This window comes from Papaver somniferum, chromosome 11 (genome assembly GCF_003573695.1).
Source record: "Papaver somniferum cultivar HN1 chromosome 11, ASM357369v1, whole genome shotgun sequence".
Taxonomy (NCBI): Eukaryota; Viridiplantae; Streptophyta; class Magnoliopsida; order Ranunculales; family Papaveraceae; genus Papaver; species Papaver somniferum.
Window position 1 is genome coordinate 76,750,706 of NC_039368.1, and position 8,674 is coordinate 76,759,379.

The window sequence follows — 8,674 nt, forward strand, 5'->3', positions numbered from 1 at the left end:
CTGCGACCGTAAGATGCTGAGATGATCCAATCTGACGGCTAGAAAGGGAAACGGGTATGGATATATGAAATGGATTTGGGTGAGGGTTTTGGGCCTTGGGTATGCCAAGCCCATATCTTCTTTAGGAACAATTCTTCCTCTTCAAGCCCACTTCTAGCCTTTTGGTCTTGTGCACAACATTCTTCGCGGCTTCCTTGTGTAATTCCTCCCGGCTTTTCACCGCTTTTCTGCTCTTTTCCGCTCCGCTATTCATCCAAACTTTATTTATTACCTAAAAATGCAAAATTAGTTAATAAAAATATTTGTTCTTGAAAACAAAGAAAATACAGAATATGGGATAAAATGTAGAATTAATGCACAAAAGATGAGTTAAATGCCAAGAAAAATATATAGAAATATGCACTTTTTAGGACTCATCATGCATACTGGTACGCATACCTAGCAAGTAGTAAAACGTGCATAAACTCCTTGGAAGGCCTAAGGGCACATTTGGCGTCGTTACATCGTATTTTTGGGTAGGGTTCTTGAACCGAACTAAATACGTGAATACCAAGCAATGTAAACCTATAAAAAGGTGTTAGGTTATGTAAAATGAACATATCATAAGTCAAGAAATTGTTAGGGTTTGGAGAGAAGAAACATCACACGGAGCGAAAGCTAGGGTTTCAGATCGATTCCTCTTTCGTAACGTTATCTCTTTACTTTTCTCATATGTATATCATGGATATTTCTACATCCATGAGTAGATAAACACTTATCGATTGAGGATGAATTCTAAGTTGTAAAAAATATTTGAGTTATTATATTGATCTACTTTGAAGTTCTTCATATGATTATCGTTTGTTTATACTACTTGAATATTTAAGATTGATTGATAGATTGTCTAGGTGGACAACTGGATTGATTTGTTGATTTAATTTATTGCTAGTATTGAGTTAGGAGATAAGTAATCGTCGAATAACATTTACACAAATAGAGAACATGAGACCTTACAGAGGGATTCTGTGAAGCGATTGTGTGTATAAACAACACTAGAAAGTGGACCTTGAGCTAAGAGTCTAACTACTAGGATCAAACTATAAATTCACAAAAGATAAAGCATTCGACCAAACTACACCTTGAGTTAGCTATTACTAGGTGGTTTAGACAAATAGAATCTGGTATTGGAGAGCTTCCATACTCAGTAATAAAAGGAATTTAGAGGATAACACTGAGATAGTTTTTATTCTACTGTTGGTGATAATCTATGATTAACGACAAGTAGGAAAGTATAATAACTCATTGGCGGTTTATTAACGAAGAAGGATTCCTCGATCATGTCTCTCTATATTGATTAGAATACAACTTTATTTTCTTTAATTATTTATTTTGTTTACAATCTAAAACAAAACCCCTTTTGTGATACTTTGACAACTAAAACTCACTGCTCTTCCATTATATTACTAGTTAATTGTGTGGAAATAAGATTATTAATTTGATTGAGCTACGACACCCATCAAATTTTGGCGCCGCTTCCGGGGAGCAGTCGGTAGCTTTAGTTTTTTTTTTTTTTTAGTTTTATTATTGTTTTTAGAATTTATTTGTATTTTTTAATTTCGTTTTCTAGATTTTTGGTTTCAGGTACTTAATCTCTAGCACCGAAAGATTGGGATTATTTGAGGTGCGGTATTCCAACTCGTAATGGAACGGTACTACAAGCACGTCAGCGGTTGCAACTAGAACCCTCTACAGAAGAAATGGTTAATACAGATGACGAGAGAGATCCTCCACCACCTCCACCTCCAGAAAGGAAGACGTTGAGAGATATAACATCCCCATGTTTGGATTCTCAACCCCTATGTATTACTCTGAATGACACAGTGGAACTTAAATCAAGTATTCTTCATTGGGTTCCAAAGTTCATTGGACTACCGGGTGAAGATCCTAATCGACACCTACAACAATTTCAGAATACAATAATAAGTATGAAGAAGAGTGAAGATGAAAATGATACAACTTTTCTACAAGCTTTTCCATTCTCACTAGCGGACCATGCAGAATCATGGTTATATTATATCCCTTATGGAAGTATTACCACATGGACCGGAATGAAATAGCTGTTTTAGAGAAGTATTTTCCTACTTCTAAAGCTGCAGCTATTCGTAAGGAGATCAGTGGCATTATGCAAATTACTGGAGAATCTTTTTATGAATACTGGGAGAGATACAAAAGATTATTGGAAAGTTGTACACATCATCAAATACCACCACAAGTAATTATCACACACTTCTATGAGGGGCTATCACCGCATGAGAGGCAGTTGATTGATGCTGCTAGTAGTGGTGCTTTGGTTAATAAAACTATTGAGGAAGCTACTAGTTTGATTGAGAGCATGACTGCAAACACTCAACAATTTTACACTCGAGATTCCTCAACAATTAAAAGAGTTAGCGAGACGGGATATTCTTCACACGTAGAGCAATGAATGAGTAATATGGAAAAAATGGTACAACGTATAACATCTGCAGTTGTTCCTTCATACGAAGAAGAAGCTGAGGTGAATGCTATATTTCCTAATCAGAGGCCAAGGTATGATCCATACTCAAATACTTATAATCCTGGTTGGAAAGATCACCCTAATTTCAGTTATGCCAAAAAGCAAGCTGCAACTTTTAATCCATATGCAAGACAAGGTGGTTTTCAACAACAATTCCAGCAACCCCAACAACATAAAGAGTAGGGTTCTTCTATTGATGATAAATTGAGTGCTATGATGCAAGGTATTACCTCTTTGTTCCAACAGAATCAACAAAAGAATGATGCAGCTATTAAAGAATTGCAAACTCAAATGGGGAAATTGGCTACAACAGTGGGTAAGTTGGAGGCACAAGCATCAACGAAGTTACCATCCCAACCGTTCGTGAATCCAAGAGAACATGTTAATGCGGTAACTTTAAGGAGTGGAAGACAAGTAGCAGATTCTAATCTGGATACAGGAGCAGTACGTGTACCTGGTGACGATATCGAGAAGGAAGTATAGGTGGAAACCGTACCTAAGGAAAAGCCAACCTCAACCGGCCAACCTAAGGACACGGTTCCCACTTTTACCATACCACCTCCTTTTCCTATTCGTTTTTCCAAATCCAAGAAAGAAGATCAAGACAAGGAGATCATGGATATTTTCAGCAGGATACACATCAACATTCCATTTATTTAGGCCATCAAAACCGTACCTAGGCATGCTAAGGTTTTGAAGGATTTGTGTACAAGGAAGGATAGGTTGATTGCTAATGAGATAACTCAAGTGGGAGAAAGTGCTACAGCTGTATTGCTTAGGAAGATGCCTGCAAAGTGTGAAGATCCTGGTGGTTTTACAGTTCCCATTACCATTGGTAACCGACGATTTGAGCGTGCTTTGCTTGATTTGAGAGATTCCATAAGTGTTATGTCAGCCGATGTTTATGATTCTTTGAATCTCGGACCTTTAAAAGAGGCAAAGATAACTATTCAATTGGCTAACAAGTCCAATATATATCCTATGGGATTCTTGGAGGAGGTGTTAGTTCAAGTGAATCAGTTAATCTTTCCGGTTGATTTCTACATTGTGGATATGCACAACGGAGATAATTGTTCATCTACTTCGTTACTTCTTGGGAGAGCGTTTATGAAGACTGCAAAGACGAAGATTGATGTTGATAGTGGTGCACTCACTATGGAATTTGATAGGGAGACCATACGGTTCAATATTTTTGAAACCATGCGCTATCCTAGTGATGTTCACTCAGCTTTTCCATTGATGTTATTGGCTCGTTAGCGCAACAAATATTTGATTTGAATGATGAATATGAACTTGGAGTTTTGCTACGAAATAGCATTGATTTGGACGTTCATGGACAGCCAAACCTGGACGTTGACTTAGCCAAAGAGCTAGTGGAGATGTGTGGTTCTTTAACGGCATTACATGAACCTAAACCGGGTAATGTTTCTTATATTTCTTTACCTGTAACTAATGAGGTTCCTTTACCTTCTAGTGTGCAGGCACCGATACTTGAATTAAAGATGCTTCCAGATCACTTAAAGTACGCGTACCCGGGTGAAAAGAATAACTTCCGGTGATTATTGCAAAGAACCTCACACCAATACAAGAAGAACGTCTACTTAGTCTGAAAGATCACAAAACGGCTATTGGTTGGAAATTGCTGATATCAAAGGCATTAGTCCATCCATGTGCATGCATAGAATACTAATGGAAGATGATTTCAAGCCAGTACGTGATGCTCAGCGTAGGCTTAACCCCCCAATGATGGAGGTCGTGCAGAAATAAATCCTCAAATTGCTAAGCCTGGGGGTGATTTACCCAATTTCTGACAGCAAATGGGTTATCCCGGTACAAGTGGTGCCTAAGAAATCAGGTGTCACTGTTGTTAGAAATCAAGATGATGAACTTGTTCCTACAAGAGTTCAAACAGGATGGAGAGTGTGCATAGACTACAGAAAGCTTAATACAGCAACCCGAAAGGATCACTTTCCTTTTCCTTTCATTGATCAGATGTTAGAGAGGTTAAAGGGACACTCACATTATTGCTTTTTAGACGGCTATTCGGGCTACAATCAGATTGTTATTGCACCAGAGGATCAAGAGAAGACTACTTTCACTTGTACTTTTGGTAACCAATCATTGAGGTATTTATGGATGATTTTAGTGTTTATGGTGATTCATTTGATATTTTTTTACAAAATCTTGAACTTGTGCTTAAAAGATGCATAGACACTAATCTTGTTCTTAATTGGGAGAAATGCCACTTTATGGTAAACCATGGAATAGTGCTCGGTCATATTGTGTCCTCTCGAGGACTCAAAGTTGACAAAGCAAAGATATACTTAATAAGAAACTTACAATATCCCACTTCGGTGAGGGAGATTCGTTCTTTTCTTGGTCATGCAGGTTTTTACAGGCGGTTTATCAAGGATTTCTCCAAAATCTCAATGCCGATGTGCAAATTATTGAAAAAGGAGGTTATTTTTGACTTCAACAAGGAGTGCAAGGATGCCTTTAATAAATTAAATTAATTATTGACAACTGCACCAATTATCAAGTCACCGGATTGGAGTTTTCCGTTCGAATTAATGTGTGATGCAAGTGACTATACAGTTGGAGCCGTTTTGGGTCAAAGAGTAGACAAGTTGTCTCATGTGATTTACTATGCATCTAGGACCCTAAACGATGTGCAAATCAATTATTCTACCACCGAGAAAGAATTTCTGGCTATAGTGTTTGCACTATAAAAATTTAGATCATATTTGGTGGGTACAAAAGTGATTGTTTATCCTGATCATGCAGCACTTCGGTACCTACTAAAGAAGAAAGAAGCTAAGCCAAGACTAATACGGTGGATACTACTATTGCAAGAATTTGATTACGAAATCAAGGATAAAAGAGGTGTTGAGAATACTGTTGCGGATCATCTTAGTAGACTTGTTGTTTCTGAAGAAGAACTTCCTTTACAAGATCGTTTTCCAGACGAACAACTTTTCTCAGTTGAAGAATCAACACCTTGGTACGCGGATATAGTGAACTACTTGGTTACAAGGAAGGTACCTAGTACTTTGTCTAATTTTCAAAAGCTTAAGCTTAAAAAAATAGACAAGCAGTATGTGTGGGATGAGCCATACTTGTGGAAATACGGTTCCGATCAAATCATCCCCAGGTGCGTACCTAATTCTGAATTTCAATCTATTCTTACTTTTTGTCATACATATGCATGTGGTGGTCACTTTGGTTCTAAACGTACCTCTTCCAAAGTACTTGAAAGTGGATTTTATTGGCCTACCCTATTTGAGGATGCATATAGTTTTTGTAAATCTTGTGATAGATGTCAAAGAACTGGCAATCTAGGTGCTCGAAATCAAATGCCACTCAATCCTATTCTCACTGTATATATTTTTGATGTGTGGGGTATAGATTTTATGGGTCCTTTTGTTAATTCTTATGGAAAATTTTATATACTTCTTGTTGTGGATTATGTTTCGAAATGAGTGGAAGCTAAAGCCACCCCTACTAATGATTCTCAAGTTGTTTGTGAGTTTTTGAAGGAATATATTTTCTCTAAACATAGTACACCAAGAGTGGTTATTAGTGACGAAGGTTCACATTTTCAGAAATCCTTCCATGCTCTACTCAAGAAGTACAACGTAACACACAAGGTTGGTACGCCGTATCACCCACAAACTAGTGGGCAAGATGAAATCTCAAATCGTGAGATTAAATCCATTCTTAAGAAAACCGTTAACACTACACGAAAAGATTGGAGTTATGGGCTTAACGATGCGCTTTGGGCGTATAGAACGGCGTACAAGATACCGATTGGTATGTCTCCATATCGGTTGGTTTATGGCAAAGCTTGTAATCTTCCGGTTGAACTTGAACACAAGGCATATTGGGCGATAAATATGTGCAGCATGGATTATTACAATGCGGGGAAACAAAGGAAGCTACAACTCAATGAGCTAGAGGAGATACATAATGATGCTTATGAGAGTTCTCGTATATACAAGGAAAAGACGAATCTTTTCCATGACAAAATGATTTCTCGAAAGAATTTTGATGTGGGACAAAAATTTCTTTTATTTAATTCTCGTCTTAAACTATTTCCTGGGAAATTAAGGTCCAGATGGATAGGACCGTATGTTGTTACTAATGTTTTCTCTTATGTGCAGTTGAAATTTCTAATCTTAGAGATGGAACAACTTTAAAGGTAAATTGCCATAGATTGGAGCCATATTTTAAAAGCATTGAGTATGTGAACATGGAAGAAATTGAGTTTCATGATTTACTTCCTCTGGAGAAGTAGTTGGAGAATGCCAAGTCGGGCTGAGGACATTAAACTAAGCGCTAAATGGGAGGAAACCTATCGGTTTTGTATCTATATCCCTTTTGTTTTTAGTTTTCTTATTTTTTCATATCATATCTTGCATTACCATCTTTGATTTTAAAAAGTCTTATATCTATAATGAAAGTTTTGACGAATTCTCGTCAGAAAATTCAGACTGCACACTTGTTATGAAAATAGCTCTCGAGACTTCATACGGAATCCGATTTGAGTGGTTGACCCCAAATTTTAAAGAGGACAGACTCACCTTTCTTCTACAAAAATAAAATATGAATTCGGAGTCTGTTAAGTTGGAGCGATATGCCTGGACATTTGAGTTTCGGTATTTTTGCCAAAAACATTTCAGATTGCATGTCAGTCAGTCCGGAGGCATCAAAGTCAGACCTTTTATCAAAATGCTATGCCCTTTTGAAACCGTATAGAAAAGATGTAGGCGAACAACTTTCATTTAGGATGTTTCTCCTAGTTCCCTACTCATTGGTACAGTTTTTTAATTTAATTTGTTGTTACGTCAGAAATCAGAATTTTCGGTTTTAAACATTGAGGACAATGTTGAGTTTAAGTGTGGGGGAGCATTTAGTATCATACTTTTTGCATATGCACATAACAAATAATACACTTTGATTTCTTGCAATCTTGAAACTTCATCTTTTGGAGTTAATTATGAGCTATTTAGGAGGACACACTAAACCTTTTTAGGTTGAAACAGTTCTTATGGCTAAAATCCTTTGTTGATTGAGCTCCACTTTATCGTTCTACAATCCTTAAATATATATGTTCATAATTGAATGTGAAACTCAGCTACTGTAGTCGTTTGAAAGATTCATCCTCGCAATTAATCATTACTGAATCACTTTCTTTTTATTTTTGCAGTTTTATGTTTTGCTAAAGTGATTTGGAGGGATCCTGATACTTCCGTGGATGTTGTAGCAAGGTAATCATTGGTTGATTATATAAAAGCCCCATAGACAATTGTCTTACACTTAGAAAGAGTGAGCCGAAAAAAAACATTTATATAAGGCTCCTCTTCTTTTATCGACACTTGGATAGCAATACGTGAGAAACGTTGTCCCTTTTTATTTTTATTTTTTTTGCTGAATCACAGATTTTTTTATTAATCTAAAAAGCAGAAATGTTTTTACAACCAAAAGAAACTGAAGCAAAAAAAGTAAAAAGAGAAACAGAGCTTTAACAGAATCTGTAGTATCTTCTATCTGGCATTTCAACTTGGATCATATGAGAAGGCCTTCCAGTATGATGTACAATCTCTCCTAACTGCAATGTTGCTCCTTTTTTGGCTAATCCATCAGCTGAGAAGTTTACCTCTCTATAGCAATGTTCATAATGGATTTGAGATAAGAATTGTTTAGCTTTTAGCCATCTTGCTTTGAAGCACCAAGGCACTGCTTCCTTTTTGAAATTTTCAATCACCGATTTTGAATCTGATCTAATAATGATCTTATCCCATTGAAGTCTCACTGCCCATTCTAATGCCCATATAACAGCCAGAGCCTCATCTATATAATTTGTAGCAACCCCTAGACCACCTAATACAGTACCAAGGACTCTGCATTCATGGTCTCTTGCAATAACACCAAAACCATCCAAACCAGGATTTCCTGCTGCAGCACCATCACAACAAAACAGTACAAAATCCCTTGCAGGATTGATCCAGAAACATTCTTTAATAGTTGTAAATTTAGTGCTTCTAGGATCTAAATGGAAGAATTTGAGGATAATTGTGTCAAAGTCTTGATTCCATCTGGTCCCCTTCATTCTAAAACCTCCATAATAAACTAAGTTTA